Source organism: Heterodontus francisci, chromosome 10, assembly GCF_036365525.1.
Source record: "Heterodontus francisci isolate sHetFra1 chromosome 10, sHetFra1.hap1, whole genome shotgun sequence".
In the NCBI taxonomy this organism is placed as follows: domain Eukaryota; kingdom Metazoa; phylum Chordata; class Chondrichthyes; order Heterodontiformes; family Heterodontidae; genus Heterodontus; species Heterodontus francisci.
In genome coordinates, this window is record NC_090380.1 from 31,046,836 (window position 1) to 31,066,165 (window position 19,330).

Sequence of the window (19,330 nt, forward strand, 5' to 3'; positions counted from 1 at the left end):
AGCCTGCCGCAGGGAAGTTGCGTCCATTTAGCTGACAGCCTCCGTGCACAGCGGGGGAACACTGCCGATGGCAAGATGCTGGTGAGGCCACAAAATTGTCCCATTTCGGCCTTAACCAGTGCAGTTCTCAGCCCACCCCTGGGAAAGTTCCCCAGTGGCCATCCCAATGCATGTCCTCCCTATTTTCTCAGCTCCCCCACCTCCAAGCCTGCCAGTACAGGCCGGGAAAATTTAGCCCATTGCATTCTGTCCCCAACCCAAAATCCATTCCTTAGCCACAGAGTCCATCCTTCTGACTGTCCACTGTCTGAGGCTGACCAAGGCTATTCACAACCTTCGCTTTCTATTGGACTCCGAGTTCAGTTTCCAACCCCATAACCTCTCCATCACCAAGACTGTCTACTTCCACCACCATAACATCACACGTTTCTGCCCCTGCCTCGGCTCATCTGCTGCTGAAACCCACATGCGGGCCTTTGCTCCAGCTAGACTTGACTGTCCCAGATCAGCCTGCAGCTTGAACCATCCGAAAACTTGAGCTCATCTAAAACTCTGCTGCTCCTAACCTAATTTGCAGCAAATCTCGTTCACAGATCACTCTGTGCTTACTGACTGCTGGTCCAGAGCACCTCGAATTTAAAATTCTCATCCTTGTTTTCAAATCCCATCATGACTTCGCCCTGCCTCGTTAACCTCCTGCAACCTTACAACCTTCCAAGATTTCTGCGCTCCTCCAATTCTAGCTTCCTGGGCATCACAGATTTTCTTCCTCCACCATTGGCGGCACTGCCTTCAGCTGCCTATCCCCTAAGCTCTGGAATTTGCTCCCTTAACCTTACCACACCTCTACTTCTCTCTTCTCCTTTAGAACTCTCCTTAAAACCTACCTCTTTGACCAAGCTTTTGATCACTTGTCCTTGTATCTCCTTTTGTTGCTGAGTGTCAAATTTTGTTTGATCATCACTCTTGTGAAGCACCTTAGGATGTTGTATTATGTAAAAGGCACTACACAAATGTAAGTTTATGTTCATTTTCAGCTGTGTGAAGCACTTTGGACACTACACAACATCAAGAGCACTACATAAACACAAGTTGCTATATGTAAAATAATTGAACCAGGTTGTTAAATGTTTTAAAGTAATTAAAACAAGAATAAAATAAAGAGAAAGACAGAGAGAAATGAAAGACTTTCTGAAATATCTTAGGGAAAGGAAATCCTCTAATCCTTAGGTTGTACCAGAAGAAAAATGGCCCATCTTTCCTTATTTTTGAGCATTAAATCTCTACTACATGCAGTTGGATTGCTAGGGCTGAATGAATTGGCCCATTGACATATAAAATGAGAAAAAGTAATTTAGTTTGGAATTAATCAGTATTTATGTGTATCTGGAGCAGTAATGACACAGCGGTCAACAGCTGTAGATCATGATAATTCTTTTATTGCCATTCAATCTTTTGAATTTTATTTTAAAGGGATAAGACAAACATTTGACCCTTTAAAACTGCAAAAGATATTTTGTGCTTTTGTTTTTACCAATGACCTGCAGAAGTTTTAAAGTAATGCCTCTTTCTTGTATTAATATAAGCAATGGGCACCATCTGTACAATCTTGCTTAGGATTGAAGTAACAGCTGCAGCGAGGATTGAAATAATTTTTACAATCTTTCAAACTATTTCCTCTGGCAGAGAAATCCACATCTAGAAGGCATGATCTTAAAATTAGAGTTGGGCCATTCAGGAGGGAAATCAAAAAGCACTTTTTCACACAAAGGCTCGTGGAAATCCTGAATTTCTCTCCCCCTAAAGCTATCAATGCTGGGCTAATTGGAATTTTGAAAACTGAGACTGATACATTTTTGTGTGGTAAAAATATCAAAGGGTATGGATCAAAAATATGTAAATGGAGTTGAGGTACAGATCAGCCATGATCTAATTGAATGGTGGGACAGGCTCGAGGGGCTGAATGACCTATTCCTGTTCTTATGTTCCTCATTCCTCAGGGAAATCTTATTTCACTGTTATTTTTCTCTTTTTAGAAGTGAGCTTTTTGTTTTAATCTTGGTGAACTGATCTCCTATAGCATAGGTAGTCAGGATTAGGAATACGGTTGAGATGTTTAACAACTTACCTTTAAGACTATGGCTCATTTATTCACTGTAGAGAAGAGGCTAAATAGTCCTCTGGTTGCCCAGCATTTGTTTGTTGTTTGGTAAGGATAGTTTGCAGCGTTTAACCTTACCAAGTTTCAAAATTAATTTTGGATATTTGACAACCTTGCAGAAGGCTATGTGGAGGAGAAGTGTTGGCTATCAAAGAAGTGAACAGAAAGCCACTTTGAAGGCATAGAACACATTCTGTGAAGATGTGAAGGATTGGCACAGCAGCTCACCCTCTATAGAAGAGATGGCTAAATGGACAATTAGCTGCATGAGGTGGGCCTGGGAATCATTGCCAACTTTGAATTTCAGGGCCATCTGCCCAGTGGACACCAGGACAACATTCCTGACAGAAGATTATAATCAGGCTCAAAGCTATGCCTTCTATCTGCAGAATGGAATGGGTTCAAGGGGCTGAATGGTCTATACCTGTTCCAATTTCCTAGGACTTGGAATTCAGATGGATCAGAAAACAGAACACTTAGAGGATTCTGACAAGAAAACACCACGGAACAAAGGATGGCTAAATGTAGTTGCATGAGACAGACACTTCAGAAACCCGTCCCCAGAGCACATGTATCTCATTGATGGCCAAAGTGTTGCTTGTTCCAAAAGTATTCCCCATCCATGTCAAGTTCTGCTGGTCAAACTCACAACTCATTTCTTGCATCTCATGCATACCCATAGCTCAGGAGGATCCACTTCAAGATGCAATGTATAATTGAAAACCTTGTGGCACTCCATCTTTCAAGGCTATCACTTCATGTTATTTTAAACCGTTAGCTGTATCACTTTTTTTTTTTAATTATTCACGCTCAGGATGTGCTGCACTGCTGCCCATGAGAAGATGTTGATGGTATGCTTTCTTGAACTGCTGCAGTCCATGTGGTGATTCTTTGTAGTAGTTTGTTACAACTGGGCCACTTCAGGGTCAACCACGTTGGTGTTGGACTGGAGGCACATTAGGGTAGACCAAGTAAGAATGGCATTTCTCCTTCCCTAAAGGACATAAGAGAAACAGTTTGATTTTATAACAATCTGACAGCTTCATGGTCATTTTTTCTGAAAACAGCTTTTTATTTCCGGATTTTTTGAAGTAAATCCTTAACTGACATGGTGAGATTTGAACTTGCATTCTCTCAATTATTAATCCAGTAACACAACCTGTCACCTACTGATAACCCATTTGATATGTAACTTGTGTACATGTCTGTCATTATGCAAGTGTCTTTTCAACTTTTAACTTCTTGTGATGACCCTGCATTACAGAAATTTAAAAAATCTTGTTTTTATATTGTCCCTTTCACTACCTCAGAACAGCTTAAGGCACTTCACAGCCAATTAAATACTTTTGCAGTGTCGTCACTATTGAAATGTAGGAAAGTTGAGGGTTTAATCCCCATCTGAAGAATTGTCTCCTTTGTCAAATCTCCTGTAACACACCCATGGATTTTTCCTGTTGTCTGTGCACCTGACTATCTAGATAGTGGTGGCAGTTGGTGCACTCCCAGTGTAACTGAGGAAATTAAGTGGATGTGCCTGTTAGTGGTCCCTTTGCCTCAATTTCCTTCAAGTATGTCAGTGTGGTGCCCAAACATAGGGGCACCCCCAAAAAGCCAGTGGTGGGGTTTGTGCTAAGACCCTCCATGGATCAGAGCATTGCTGTTGACTGTGTGAATAGGATTCAGTCCTTGAGGTCTTCAGGCTGTTGCACTCCAGCAGCAGCCAGAAAGCCCTGATGATAACAGCTGGGATTGCAACAGTAGCCTATTCATCCTTCAGCCAGGAGTATCAAAGCAAAATTGGATACAGAGAGGCCTTGACAGGTAAATGCAGTTCAGGTACATGTATAACTTGAGGGTGAAACGTCATCCTTCATATCCACTGCTTCTCAAATACAGAAACCAATAAACATGACCTTTTAAAGGAAACACATCCCTTAAAGGTAATCTCACATATTACAGCAATAAAGCTTTGCTTATTTTCCTTTGCTGTTGATAGGCACAAGAGAATTGGTAAGGAACGATCATGCTCGCCGACTCTATATACTCCTGGTATCCTTTGAAACTTGACCGAGAACAAAATAAATTAAAAATTATTCTTTCGAAATCTTTAATGGATCCATTTGCAGAACAAAGCCAGTATCAAATGGAAGTACATCACCTCTTAAGCGGCTTTGCAAACAATATGTACATGCCTAGGGAAAATTCCCTTTCTATTCAATTGAATATGAAAGCCATAGATTTTACATTTAGCAACCTGTTTATATCAATTTGACTATTGACTGTGGTAGTGACCAAATCAACTGTCAATTTCATATACATAGATATCAAAAATATATAGACTTATGATTAGAATTCTGACCAAAAATTCTAATTAATTATAATCATCAAAACAGAAATTATTTTTGACTGCTTAGTTCTTCCTATCTGAATAAAAGATTTCCCAAGCCGTTTTCATGAAGAAGTTCCCCTTTGAAGATGATAGACAACACCAAAGTGTATTTTTTTATCTTTGGGAGTCTGCTGCCAGCTCGTTATTTCTTCCATTGGTTCTTCTTTTTGATATAACATTCATCACATTAGCCCTGATTTTAACCTAACCCATTTGGTGGGAATGGGGCAGGTTCAGGTTGGACTCACGTGTGACACACTGCTTGATTTTACTCTCCATTGACTTCAACAAAGAGTGAAGTCGGATGGGGTGTAAAACCAATGTCCAACTAAAATTACCCTGTTCCTGCCAGGACAGTTAGGTTAAAATCAGGGCCAGTACTTGTTTTTCAATCTAGGCTGCATGATATTCACAACAGATTGGCATATGAGTACTGCTGGATACTAGGCAGGCACAATGCTGCACTGCCCCTGTTAGGGAAGAATCTTGCACAATATTTCTGGTCTCAGCCGTTTGGATGGGATTTCAAGCTAATTACTACATCAGAGACATGAAGGTAACTTTCAATAGAATGAAAATCAGGAAGGTTCTATAAAAGGGCTGGCAATGTGCTCCACCAGATTGCCTTTTAAGGGTGAATATGAAAATCTACTCCGTGTTGTTTGTCTTTTCCTCAATGAATTGATACAAGTTAATGAGGCTTACTGGTTAAAGCATATCTCCCCTTTGCCATCTGTCAACCTTGGCTCAGTAACAGCACTCTATTGTCTCTCCGTCAGAAGTTGTGGGTGCAAGCCCTACTCCAGAGACCTGAACCAATAATCTAGACTGACACTACATCACATTACTGAGGGAATGCTACACTGTTGGAGGTGCCATCAGGTGGATATAGACAATCCCGTGGCACTATTCAAAGTAGTGCAGGGACGTTTTCCCAATGTCCTGGACAATATTTGCTCTAAAAGCAATATCACTTAAACAGGTTAACTTACTGTGTGCACATTGGCTGCCATGTGTCCCTACAGTATCACAGTGAAAATACTTCTAAAGCACTTATCAGCTGAAAAGCACTTTGGGACATCCTGAGGTCATGAAAGGTGCTATCTAAATGCACATCCTTCTATTACTCCAGAACTGCACTCCTAAATGCATTAGCCTCTTTTTCATTTTGATTTAGACAACATATCACAACTGTGTAGCAGTTTGTTACTGAAATAGAGACTTTCAACAATCAGCAAATGACAGTCAAAAAATATCAGGAAACTTTTCAATAACTCAGTGAAGGGCATCTGCGTGACTAAAATTGGCCTGTGAAAGCGTTCTAGTTGTTAAAAAAGTTGAAAATGTACACATTAACTAATGTTTTCCTTTCTCATAACAAAACAACTGAATCCTGAATGAGGTCATTGTTTGTGCAGTGTTGCGCAATCAATGAAAATGAATTTGTACCATGTGTTAGAGGCCAAAGATTCACACATCCTGTTTACCAGATGCATCAAACAGAAGAAAACCTTTATTATACTGCACGACTTGCCTTGTTTCTGTCATACATAGTGTTTTAATACTGATAATGAGGAATTTAATGAGAGCCCTTATATGTCATATGATTTGTTTTAAACAGTGCGCATCTGGATAGGATTAATACTGGCAAATTCTTGCTTAGTCCTATCCATTGTAGGGACTTGTCTCTCAGTTTCAAAATGTACAGTTATTCTAGCTGTCCCAGTAAGGTGGGAGACACTTCCCTCATGTTATTTTAAAATGTTTTGCATTCGTCGTGTTATTTCAACAAGCATGTTATGCTGAGTACTGATGTTATGCTGAATACATTAGAATCATAGGCCGCAAAATTCATTTGCGTAGCACTCACTTTTTCAGTACCATTTCAGCTCCAAAATAGCATCCGAAACCAGGCACACACACTTCTGGTGCTTGCCACACTGGATGGCATTTTGGTAAGGATGTTAATGCAAACACAGGGAGCGTACACTGGGAGTATGTAAAGTGGGCAGGTTGTGACATAAATCAACATGTAACCCTGATTTGATGCTAGCAGTGCCAATTTCTACCTGAATGATCCAGCTAACGCCTTGCTTAACCGCGCACGACTGAAAGTACGTTCAGCAGCATGAAGGAGCACCCCCACCCCACCATCACCACCACCACCAGTGCTCTTTAAAATGATCATTGACTCATTCAGGTTAGTCACTAATTGATTTCTACTGGCTCCTGCTGAGTTAATAGAAGTGCAGGACAACATTGCAAGTGGCTGTGAAGGTGACCGTGGCCATGAACGATTATGCATCGGGCTCCTCCCAGGTTGCAGCAAGTGATATTTGTAATATCTCCCACTGTTGCGTAAGGGAGGTCAGTGAGGCTTTGTATTCCAAGAAATCTGAATACATTTCAATCTCTCTTGCCAGAGAGAAGCAGACAGAGCGAGCACCCGGCTTCATGAGGATTGCAGGCTTCCCCACAGTGCAGGGTGTCCCATTGACTCCACACATGTCACTTTGCGGGCGCTGCATGTAAATTCTGAGATGTACTGAAACTGGAATGGATTCCACTCCTTCAATGTCCAGCTGTTGTGTGACCATACTCAGTGCATCATGCAGGTCAATGCACGATATCCTGGCAACAGTCATGATACCTTCATTCGGCAGCAGTCTGCTGTACCATCTGCATTTGAGCCACCATGACAAACCAGATGGTGACTACTGGGAGACAAGGGCTATCTGCTGGACCCAGAGTCATGGGCTCATGACTCTGGTGTGTAACCCATGCACATGTGGCCAGCAGCGAAAGCCATGCTGCCACAAGAAATGTCATCGAGCAGACCATTGGGGTGTTTAAACAATGCTGCTGCCTGAAATGTTCTGGAGGAGCCCTGAGGTACTTTTTTATTTAGTTAGTTATAGATACAGCACTGAAACAGGCCCTTCGGCCCACCGAGTCTGTGCCGACCAACAGCCACCCATTTATACTAACCCTACAGTAATCCCATATTCCCTACCACCTACCTACACTAGGGGCAATTTACAACGGCCAATTTACCTATCTACCTGCAAGTCTTTGACTGTGGGAGGAAACCGGAGCACCCGGTGAAAACCCACGCGGTCACAGGGAGAACTTGCAAACTCCGCACAGACAGTACCCAGAATCGAACCCAGGTCCCTGGAGCTGTGAGGCTGCGGTGCTAACCACTGCGCCACTGTGCCACCTTTAAAGAGTACGTGTCACCATTAGTCATGGTCTGCTGCATGCTGTGCAACCTCGTCATCATGAGGGTATAGAACTTGCCACCAGGCGTATAGTGAACAGATGAGGAGGAGAAGGAAGAAGAGGAAAAGGAGGAGGAGGAACAGCAAGAGGAGGAGGAAGTGGAGGATGAAGATGAGGAAGAGGAAGGGAGGAGGCAACCAACACATCCCCTTTCCAACTTTATTAATAAAACCATCCAATATTCCATACAAAAGTCAACTATTCATCCTTGGGCATTCCCTTAGTGTCTTGCTGATGCCTTTGCCTGTCCTGGTGCTCCTGTGCAGTGCTATCTCAGTGGCTGCAGCATGGCTGGAGGAAGATTGCTGACTTTCACTGGGGGAGACTGCAGATGGCCTTACAGGACGACCTCGAGCAGCTCTGGGCCTAGAAGGCCCGGCTTTGGACTGCACCACTTAGGTATTGGGTGGCTGCAGTCTGGGCTGGCTGGCTGAGAAGCAAGGGCACTGGCAGAGTGGCAGTGTTGGGAGGACGAAAGCTGTCATCCTGACAGAGGACAGCAGGTTCATGCTCCAGAAAGTCACTGCCATTCCAAGGTGGCCGTGCCTCAGCAATCCTAGCAATGTGTTGGAGGGCAGATGCTGCAATGCTGTAAGGCCCTGCAAGCCCCTTTGCACACTGGTATCCACAGCTATGATGGCAGCAAGCTGAGCTGGCATGACTTCAGTCAGTGCTTCCACTACAGCAGCCAGATGCTGCTTGTGCTGCAATGGAAGCTGAGACATCAGCCATCAGATACCGCATCATGGTTGGGTTCACAAATGTTCTCGTGGATTTGGCTAGGGAGGGGTTCCAAGCCCTTTGCTAAGTTGTTGCCGAACTCCTCCATGTTCCTTAACAGTGTCCACAAGCTTTCTGGCAGGCTTCCCAATGCACCAAGTGTGCAAAACCATCAGCCTTTTTCTGTACGCTCTCACATCGAAGTCCTCAACTGAGTCCTCTGCAGCAGAACTCGTGTGCAACATCACCCTCTAGAGTGCTGCAATACCTTGTCCCCTACCCTGGCTACAGTCCACTCATGCCCTGTCTCTCGCCACAAGCAGATTCTGCCTCTGAGCTACCCTCTAAAGTAGGTGCATTATCAGTATCTCAGCTGGTGGTTGGATGTGTGACAGCAAGTGACATTGCTTTTTCCTCATCACTGTCTTCCTGTTCTTCCAACTCCTTCTTTTCCACCACTGCCTAGCCATGTTGCAGTTCTTAGAGATCTGAAAGGAGAAAAGCAGAAAGGTAAGTTAGTGGTGAGGGCAGCAAAGGAAAGCAAAAGGTGTGTTTAGGATCCTTCCATCGACAAAAGACAATGAACACACAGCATACAATCCATTTAGGTGGGGTGTCTTCTCTTGTGCACCATTGCTGATGGCTGTGAAGGCCAATCCTTGAGAGGCAGGTTCTGGTACAAGTGCCAAACGTGAAGCTGCCACATGAAGCTGTGAGTTGTTGTTTTTGGCGTTAGCACCTGTTGCCAAGCTGCTATAGCCACTGGTCGCTGTGGTAGTGCACACCAGTCCACAGGATATGTTGCCATTTCCCTCTTTTGCCAGTTAGTGACTCCCAAGTGTGATAGTTGACATTTAGGGTCTTCATGTCACACTTGCAAGCATCCTGAAAACGGAGCTTTGGGGACCGCACTGTTCATCTGGCCCTGGCTACCTCACCATACAGAAGATCTTGGGTATACAATCGGCTTCCATCCTGCAAACATGTCCAATCCACCAAAGCTGCCTCTGTTTGACTAGTGCCAACGCACTTGGGAGCTCTGCCGTTAAGAGGACTGCTGGATTTGTGATATTGTCCTGCCAGGATACACCCATAATGCACCACAGACAGCGAAAATGGAAATGATTGGTAGCTGTAAGTTGCCCATGTTTCACAGCCATATAGCAAAGTGCCGAGAACACAGGCCTTTTAAACAATCAGCTTGGTCTTAAGGATCAGCTTGGTGTTAAGGATCAGCTTGGTGTTATCCCATGCACATTTCACAAGTCGGCCGAAGGTAGTAGCTCCTTTCCCTCTGCGTGTATCAAGCTCTGCATCAAGGGACAGATTGTCTGTCACTGTGGATCCAAGGTCGCAGCATTTGCTAACCACTTCCAGTGGGGTGTTATTTAGTGTAATCAGGGGCGGAGATGCAACACTTTGTCCCATGACTACGGTTTTCATACCACTTATTAATCAAGGAGAGCAAGATACAGGCATGGTCTGCCTCTTGCCACTGTTCTCATTCCTTTTATCCTCCCCACTGGTCTGCCTCTTGCCACTGTTCCCATTCCTTTTATCCTCTCCAATGGTCTGCCTCTTGCCACTGTTCCCATTCCTTTTATCCTCCCCACTGGTCTGTCTCTTGCCACTGTTCCCATTCCTTTTATCCTCCCCACTGGTCTGCCTCTTGCCACTGTTCCCATTCCTTTTATCCTCCCCACAGGTCTGCCTCTTGCCACTGTTCCCATTCCTTTTATTCTCTCCACTGGTCTGCCTCTTGCCACTGTTCCCATTCCTTTTATCCTCCCCACTGATCTGCCCCTTGCCACTGTTCCCATTCCTTTTATCCTCCCCACTGATCTGCCCCTTGCCACTGTTCCCATTCCTTTTATCCTCCCCACTGATCTGCCCCTTGCCACTGTTCCCATTCCTTTTATCCTCCCCACTGATCTGCCCCTTGCCACTGTTCCCATTCCTTTTATCCTCTCCACTGGTCTGTCTCTTGCCACTGTTCCCATTCCTTTTATCCTCCCCACTGATCTGCCCCTTGCCACTGTTCCCATTCCTTTTATCCTCCCCACTGATCTGCCCCTTGCCACTGTTCCCATTCCTTTTATCCTCCCCACTGGTCTGTCTCTTGCCACTGTTCCCATTCCTTTTATCCTCCCCACTGATCTGCCCCTTGCCACTGTTCCCATTCCTTTTATCCTCTCCACTGGTCTGCCTCTTGCCACTGTTCCCATTCCTTTTATCCTCCCCACTGATCTGCCCCTTGCCACTGTTCCCATTCCTTTTATCCTCCCCACTGATCTGCCCCTTGCCACTGTTCCCATTCCTTTTATCCTCTCCACTGGTCTGCCTCTTGCCACTGTCCCATTCCTTTTATCCTCTCCACTGGTCTGCCTCTTGCCACTGTCCCATTCCTTTTATCCTCTCCACTGGTCTGCCTCTTGCCACTGTCCCATTCCTTTTATCCTCTCCACTGGTCTGCCTCTTGCCACTGTTCCCATTCCTTTTATCCTTTCCACTGATCTGTCTCTTGCCACTGTTCCCATTCCTTTTATCCTCCCCACTGATCTGCCCCTTGCCACTGTTCCCATTCCTTTTATCCTCCCCACTGATCTGCCCCTTGCCACTGTTCCCATTCCTTTTATCCTCCCCGCTGATCTGCCTCTTGCCACTGTCCCATTCCTTTTATCCTCTCCACTGGTCTGCCTCTTGCCACTGTTCCCATTCCTTTTATCCTCCCCACTGGTCTGCCTCTTGCCACTGTTCCCATTCCTTTTATCCTCCCCACTGGTCTGTTTCTTGCCACTGTCCCATTCCTTTTATCCTCCCCACTGATCTGCCTCTTGCCACTGTCCCATTCCTTTTATCCTCTCCACTGGTCTGCCTCTTGCCACTGTCCCATTCCTTTTATCCTCCCCACTGGTCTGCCTCTTGCCACTGTTCCCATTCCTTTTATCCTCCCCACTGGTCTGTTTCTTGCCACTGTCCCATTCCTTTTATCCTCCCCACTGATCTGCCTCTTGCCACTGTTCCCATTCCTTTTATCCTCTCCACTGGTCTGCCTCTTGCCACTGTCCCTTTCCTTTTATCCTTTCCGCTGATCTGCCTCTTGCCACTGTTCCCATTCCTTTTATCCTCCCCACTGGTCTGTCTCTTGCCACTGTTCCCATTCCTTTTATCCTCCCCACTGGTCTGTCTCTTGCCACTGTTCCCATTCCTTTTATCCTCCCCACTGATCTGTCTCTTGCCACTGTTCCCATTCCTTTTATCCTCTCCACTGGTATGTCTCTTGCCACTATTCTCATTCCTTTTCTCCTCCCCACTGATCTGTCTCTTGCCACTGTTCCCATTCCTTTTATCCTCGCCACTGATCGGCCTCTTGCCACTGTTCCCATTCCTTTTATCCTCCCCACTGATCTTCCTCTTGCCACTGTTCCCATTCCTTTTATCCTCCCCACTGATCTTCCTCTTGCCACTGTTCCCATTCCTTTTATCCTCCCCACTGATCTGCCTCTTGCCACTGTTCCCATTCCTTTTATCCTCTCCACTGGTCTGTCTCTTGCCACTATTCTCATTCCTTTTATCCTCCCCACTGATCTTCCTCTTGCCACTGTTCCCATTCCTTTTATCCTCCCCACTGATCTGCCTCTTGCCACTGTTCCCATTCCTTTTATCCTCCCCACTGATCTTCCTCTTGCCACTGTTCCCATTCCTTTTATCCTCCCCACTGATCTGCCTCTTACCACTGTTCGCATTCCTTTTATCCTTTCCACTGGTCTGTTTCTTGCCACTGTTCCCATTGCTTTTATTCTCCCCACTGGTCTGTGTGAGATGGGATTCATTTTCACCTTTTGGCTTTGAAGATTTGTCCTTTGTCTTTGTCAGACTATCTGAATATCTCTTCGGTGTTCATTTTGGATCATTGTTCATGTTTAAAAAATAAACGTTCTTTTTTTAAAGTCAAAGTCTTTTTTTGTCATAACTCTTCAGAATTACTCCATGAATGTTGTATCATCGGACCTACAATGTGCGTGATACCTCCTCTAAAAGGGAAAAAATGAAATTCCTTGGAATTCATTTGTTGTGTTTTTTGGGGGTTTAGAAAGAGGGAAAAGAAACAATAAGACAGTTTAGGGTCACATCACTTTACAAATTCATTTCATTCACTCCTCAGGCTTCCAGCCCCAAGTCTGATGTTAATTTGATTTACAGAGTGTTCTTTTACATTCTGGACAGCGCATCGACTAGGACATTGCCTTTTCCCACTATGTGTGAAATTTACGTGTTGAATGGTTGGAGGAGTAAACTCCAACAAAAAAGCGTGGTATTTTTTTACTTTGAATTTTTCCAGGAAGGTGAGTGGATTATGGTCTGGATGAATTTCAATCTCTTTGTGCCCATTATTAGCATAAACTTCGAAATGTAGAGCTAAGAGGAGCCCTAATGCTTCCTTTTCTATAGTGGAGTATTTCTTTTGGTATCTGTTCAGTTGTTTTGAGAATGAGCTAATAGGTCTTTCCAGATCTGAACAATCATCCTGGAGTAGGATGGTGCTTATTCCAACATCACTGGCGTCAATGGCCATTTCATAAGGTTTGTTGAAATTCGGAGCTCCCAATACTGGGTAGTTTGCTGGAATTGCCTTCAACTTTGCAAATGCAAGCTGGTATGACTCTGACCAGACCACTTTTGCAATTTTCTTTAGCAGGTCTGATAGGGGAGCAGCTAAGGTGCTGTAATTGGGAACAAATTTGCAGTAGAACATGCACATTCCTAGGAAACGCATGATTTCCTTCTTGGTTTTTGGAATGGGGAAATCCACCAGCGTCTGCATTTTTGCTGTTCTTGGCAATACTTGACCTTGGCCCATGATGTGGCCTAAATAGGTGGCTTTGGCTTTGCGAATTTGCTTTTTGCCAAGTTGGCCAATAAGTGACCATTCTGTAGGCTTTTGAAGAGTTCCTGTAAATGCGGCGAGTAACTCACCTCCTGACTCCCCAGTGCCTGTCCACCATCTACAAGGCACAAGTCAGGAGTGTGATGGAATGCGCTCTACTTGCCTGAATGGGTGCAACTACAACAACACTCAAGAAGCTCGACACCATCCAAGACAAAGCAGCCCACTTGATTGGCACCCCCATCCACCACCTTCAACATTCACTCCACCACTAACGCACAGTGGCAGCAGTGTGTACCATCTACAAGATGCACTGCAGCAACGCACCAAGGCTCCTTAGACAGCACCTTCCAAACCCACGACCTCTACCACCTGGAAGGACAAGAGCAACAGATGCATGGGAACATCACCACCTGCAAGTTCCCCTCCAAGCCACAACACCATCCTGACTTGGAACTGCATCGCTATTCCTTCACTGTCGCTGGGTCAAAATCCTGGAACTCCCTTCCTAACAGCACAGTGGATGTACCTACACCCCAAGGACTGCAGTGGCAGCTCACCACTACCTTCTCAAGGGATGGGAAATAAATGCTGGCCTAGCCAGCAATGCCCACATCCCCCAAACGAATAATAAAGAAAATTAAACAGTCTTCCTAGGTGTTGCTGAAAACTAGCGGGTCGTCGAGATAAACAACAGTTATTTAGACCAGCTACCACCTGATTCATTAACCTTTGGAATGTGGCTGGAGCATTTTTCTGACCGAAGTGCATTACTTTACACTGAAATAAGCCATCAGGAGTGACAAAGGTGGAGATTTCTTTTGCCTACTGGGTCATTGGTACGAATTTGCTGATGTAGGTGGAATTTCGTGGATGGTCTGTGCAGTCTTCAAAATGGGAGATTGGGTATGAATCTGTTTTTGTAACTGCATTGACTTTGCAGTAATCAATACAGAGCCTGGCTGAACTATCAGATTTGGGAACTAATACTATACGAGAGCCCAGATACTCTAACTGCGTTCAATTAAATCATTTTCCAGCACATACTGGATTTCCTGGCGGACCTGAGCTAGCTTATTTGGGATCAGTCGATAAGGGTTCTGTTTTATTTGTGGGTTCTTTCCTACCTCCACATGGTGTCCTGCTAAAGGTGTGCAACCTGGTTTGTCACTGCAGACTCCTTGCACTCCCTTAATAATGTGATTAGGTCCTGTCTCTGTTGTTCAGAGAGATAGGCCAGCATTTTGTCTAATCCCTTTAAAATTTCGGTATTTTCCAATTTAGCGGTAGGGGGTTCAATTTTAGAGTTTTCAGGGTTCTCGTCCTCGTCCAGTTCGTCCCCACTGCTCCCACTTCCTTTATCACTTTTACTGCCTGGCACACACTTACTGATCTGTCCAGTTTCTGACTGTAATATCATTTTCAGCATGTTAATATGACTCAGTCTTTGTTTTTTTTCTTCTGTCAAGGGTGTTAATTAGGTAGTTTACCTCATTCACCTTTTTCCGTACTCTATATGGGCCACTAAACCTGGCCTTTAAAGGTTCACCCTGCAGGGGTAGCAGCATCAGAACCTGGTCTCCTGGTTTAACTCACAGACTGAACCTTTCTTATCTGCCTGCTATTTCATTTTTTCTGAGCAGTTTTGAGGTGTTCCTTTGCTACCGCACAGGCCTGGGAAAGTCTTTCCCAGAAGGTGGTCACATAGTTTAGTATCGAGGTTTCCTCTCTCTGATCTAGGAACTTTTCCTTGATCAATTTTAGGGGGCCTCTCACCTCATGTCTGAAAATTAATTCAAAGGGAGTAAAGTCTGTGGATTCATTGGGGGAATCGCTGCTAGCAAATAGCAAGAAAATTACTCCTTTGTCCCTGTCCCAGGGGTGTTCATTACAATATGCTCAGAGCATAGCTTTTAGGGTCTGATTGTACCATTACAGAGCCCCTTGTGATTGGGTTGATACGCTGAGGATTTCAGCTGGTCAATACTGAGGCTTTGTATGACTGGACATGAAATTGGTTCCCTGATCGGACTGTATTCCTTTGGGAATTCTATATCTGGTGAAGAACTGGGTTAATCCCTCGACGACAGCTTTTGTAGTAATTTTCATCAACGATATGGCTTCTGGGAACCGGATGGCCATATCCATGATAGTTGACAGGTACTGATGACCTATCTTGGTTTGGGTAGGGGGTCCCACACAATCGATTAGAACGCTACTGAAAGATTCTTCGATAGCAGGAATGGGGATCAGTGGTGCAGGTTTAGTGATAGGTTGGGGTTTCCCAATAATCTGGCAGGTCTGGCAGAATTTAACCGCATCCTTGAGGAATTGTGGCCAGTAAAAGTGTCGGCTAATTCAGGCTTGGGAATTTCGGATACCCACTCGCCCAGCCATGGGGATTTCATGAACAATTCTCAGAATCTCTCTGCAATAGACAGAGGGTGGTGAGTGCCTGGAACTTGTTGCCGGGGGAGGTGGTGGAAGCAGGTACCATAGAGACGTTTAAGAGGCATCTTGACAAATACATGAATAGGATGGGAATAGAGGGATACAGACCCCGGAAGTGCAGATGGTTTTAGTTTAGGCAGGCATCAAGATCGGCGCAGGCTTGAATGGCCGAATTGCCTGTTCCTGTGCTGTACTGTTCTTTGTTCTTTGTTCTAATATTTAGAGAGGACCACAATTTGGTGAACTACTGTCCATTCCTCCTCTGCTGGTCATTGTGGGGGTTTTCATTTCCTCATTAAAATTTCATTTTATAAATAGTAACACTCAGGCAGCTTCTCTGCGCCTGCCTCAGAATAAGCCATCTGTGCTATCTTTTTTAAATCAGGGTCTGCTTCTTGGGCTTCAATTATGGAGGGTCTGCCAAATATGCCCCCTAAATCTCTGAAAAAGGTTTCACCAGCCAGATCTCTGAGTCATTGTGCGGATTTTCTGGTTCAGCTCTCTTTGGGAGAGCTTGTTTGGTCTTGGCCCTTGTTACTGCACAGGCAGGAAATATTCCAGGGACTTCCCCCTGTATTTGCTCCTTGTCCTCACTTGGCTGGTCTAATATCACTGGGGCTACGACTACCTTACCTCCAGCCAAATCATTGCCGAACAGCAAGTCTATGCCGGTCACAGGTAAACTAGGGACAATTCCTACATTAACTGGCCCAGAAACAAGGTCAGACTGAAACTGGGCCCAATACAAGGGTACAGACATGTATCCTCCTTCAACCCCTTTTACCAGAAACTTCGCTTTTAGCAAGCTCTCTGGTGGGAAGATTATTCCTTTACCCAGTTTAAGGGATTGAATGACACCAGTGTCTGTAAGCAGGACAAAGGGTTTACTTGCCTCACTAGCAGGGTATGGAGACACCATTCCTTTTAAAACAAAATCCTGATAGCCTTCAGAAGTTTTCTCTACTTCTCCTGCACCTACGGCAGTATTCTTTGTGGAGTTCTTTCCCATGGCTAGGGCCACAGACGGATCTGCTGGGACATCCTTTTCTTTGTTAACCTTGTGTATCCCTACAAGATTAATGGGCTTCCCCTTTAACTTCCAGCAGTCAGCTTTGCTATGCCCTGTTTTGCTGTCTTTCGGTCATTTTAGCCTGGGGCTATTTTCTCAAATAAGATAAAATATGACTCAACTTCCTCCTCATTAAATATTGACACTAGTCTTGAATGGCTCAGCACATCAAAGTTTTGCTCTGAATTGGGGATAGGGTTTGAGTGACTAGCAGCATTTTCATTTTGGGTTTACAGTCTCTGTAACAGAAACTTTCTGGCTGCTTCTCTTTGCATCTCTCTTTCCTCTTGAAGCTGAAACTGTATTTCTTCCATTTTCATCTGCAACTGAATTCTGGCTAAAATTATTTTTTCAGACTCAGAGTCAAGGCTTTCCTCTTCTACCTTAGGAGTAAGTTCAAAATGGTCAGGTAGACTTTTCAGCAGTTCAGGTTTCTATGCTTTTTATCTGAGAGTGATTCCCATCTCTATAGCTAAGCTTTTAAACTTAATTTGTTTAACTTATCATGGGGTATCTGTCCCTGCTCTACGAACTTCTTAGCATCAAATGTTGCCATCTCTTTTGTTTCTAGAACCTGTCATGAAAACATGCTATGCCAAATGAATTTTTAAAAATCCAAATTCAACTTTTAAAACGAAAGCAGCTAAGATGGCCACAGTAATTTGCATTGAAATCCCTCACATTCCAAGTTATTGAGGAGGAGAAGTGTGGCTGAATAGCCCTCATCCAGAACAACGGCTTGAGCAGTTTGAATGAGCCAGGTATCGCCTTCATTAGCAAGACATTCAAAGCCATCTTGGAACATTAGCATTACTGGAGACAAACTTCAAAGAATAAACCCTGAAACAATGGGGCTCGAGAGAGATTGAAATTCTTAAGACTTGAACTAATTAAGATGCACAAGAGAGAATAGATTGGACAATCATGTCACACTCTCTCCATCTGTGTGAAAAGTTACCTTTTCTTTTGGCTAAGTCAGACAAGCATCTGAGTTTTAACCAGTGCAGGACTCAAGTAGGGATCTGTCTTTTTCTCTCGCGCTCTCTCTCTCCAGGCAACACTGCAAGCCTTGAACCCTGCCTGTGGGCTGCAAGACATCCAAGTCTATCAATCCTGCAGACAGAGACTCCAGGAAGAAAGCTATGTACATCACTGTCTCCAAAAAAAAACTGTTGCAGTCAAACAAGGAGAGGGATAAGAGGGGAGTCCTTCGACCTGTCCTCACCTGATTGTCACAGAAATCTGGGGGGTCATCCAGGATCAAAACCCAAAGACAAGCGAGAAAATGTAAGTGGGAAACCAAATTGATTCCTAACAAGATTTAAAAACTTCAATACAGGTTTTCTTGTGGTTTTCAGTGATAGAGTACTAAAATGTCCACATTTGAGGCCAGTATCTTCCTAGACCAGAGTGAAGTAACTTGGGCCAGGTTAAAAGCCTGATCTATCGAAGAGTTGAGGAATGTAGCTGGGCAGTTAGAGATTACTATTCATCCAAAAGCTTGGAAACCCGAAATCCTAAAACTTGTGACCAACCATCTTACAATTGAAATTGAAGGCTCGGAAACAGGTTTAAAGTCGGAAACAGACAGGCTAACATTAGCCAAGATACAGTTAGAACAGAGGAGACTAGAATTAGAATTCCAAGAAAAAGAAAAAGAAAGGGCTTTCCAGAAGGAGAAAGAGGAGAGTTTCAGGAAAGGGAAAAGAAAGAGCTTTCCAAAGGGAGTTAAGGCAGCTCGAACTAACTAGGGGAAGACTGAGTGCACCCAGTGAAGGCACCACTAATGGGGGACCTACCCCTAGCTCTGGACTGAATGCTGAGCTCTTAATGTTCTCCCAATTGATACCAAAGATAAATGAGGGGATGTGGAAGCATTTTTAGTCTCTTTTGAAAAGCTTGCAAACAGCTGAAGTGGCCAGCAGACGGCTGGACCCTGCAATTGCCGAGCAAACTAACAGGACAAGCCGATGAGGTTTATTCACTGTTGCCTGATGACAGTTCATCAAACTATGAGATGACCAAAAATGCTATCCTGAGTGCATACGAGCTAGTATCAGAGGCATACCGCCAAAAATCCCAAAACCTCCGAAAGCAGCCTGAACAAAATTACCTCGAGTTTGAAAGAATTAAGCAACTTGCTTTTGACTGATGGATACGGGCAGTCAAGATACAGTCCACATATGAAAACCTCAGAGAGGTGATCAGGAGTTTAAAAACTCACTTCCCCTTTCCATTACAACCCACATGGAGGAACAAAGGTTTCAAGAGCCAGGCAGGCAGCAACCCTGGTTGATGAATTTATGCTTGTCCACAAGCCCTTACCCCAAGGAAAACCCTTTCCTAGTCACCTCCAAGAAAACAAAAAGG

General features: G+C 44.5%; 1 long non-coding RNA gene across 1 annotated transcript in view; it reads right to left on the reverse strand.

Annotated features, from left to right (window-relative positions):
• Window positions 1-1,536: 1,536 nt before the first annotated feature.
• The window catches only part of LOC137374104 (uncharacterized), a 151,596-nt gene continuing 133,802 nt past the window's right edge, over window positions 1,537-19,330 (reverse strand). The window contains exon 4 of the long non-coding RNA XR_010975763.1: window positions 1,537-3,155. This is a non-coding gene — a long non-coding RNA (uncharacterized lncRNA). The remainder of the gene's footprint in view (window positions 3,156-19,330) is intronic.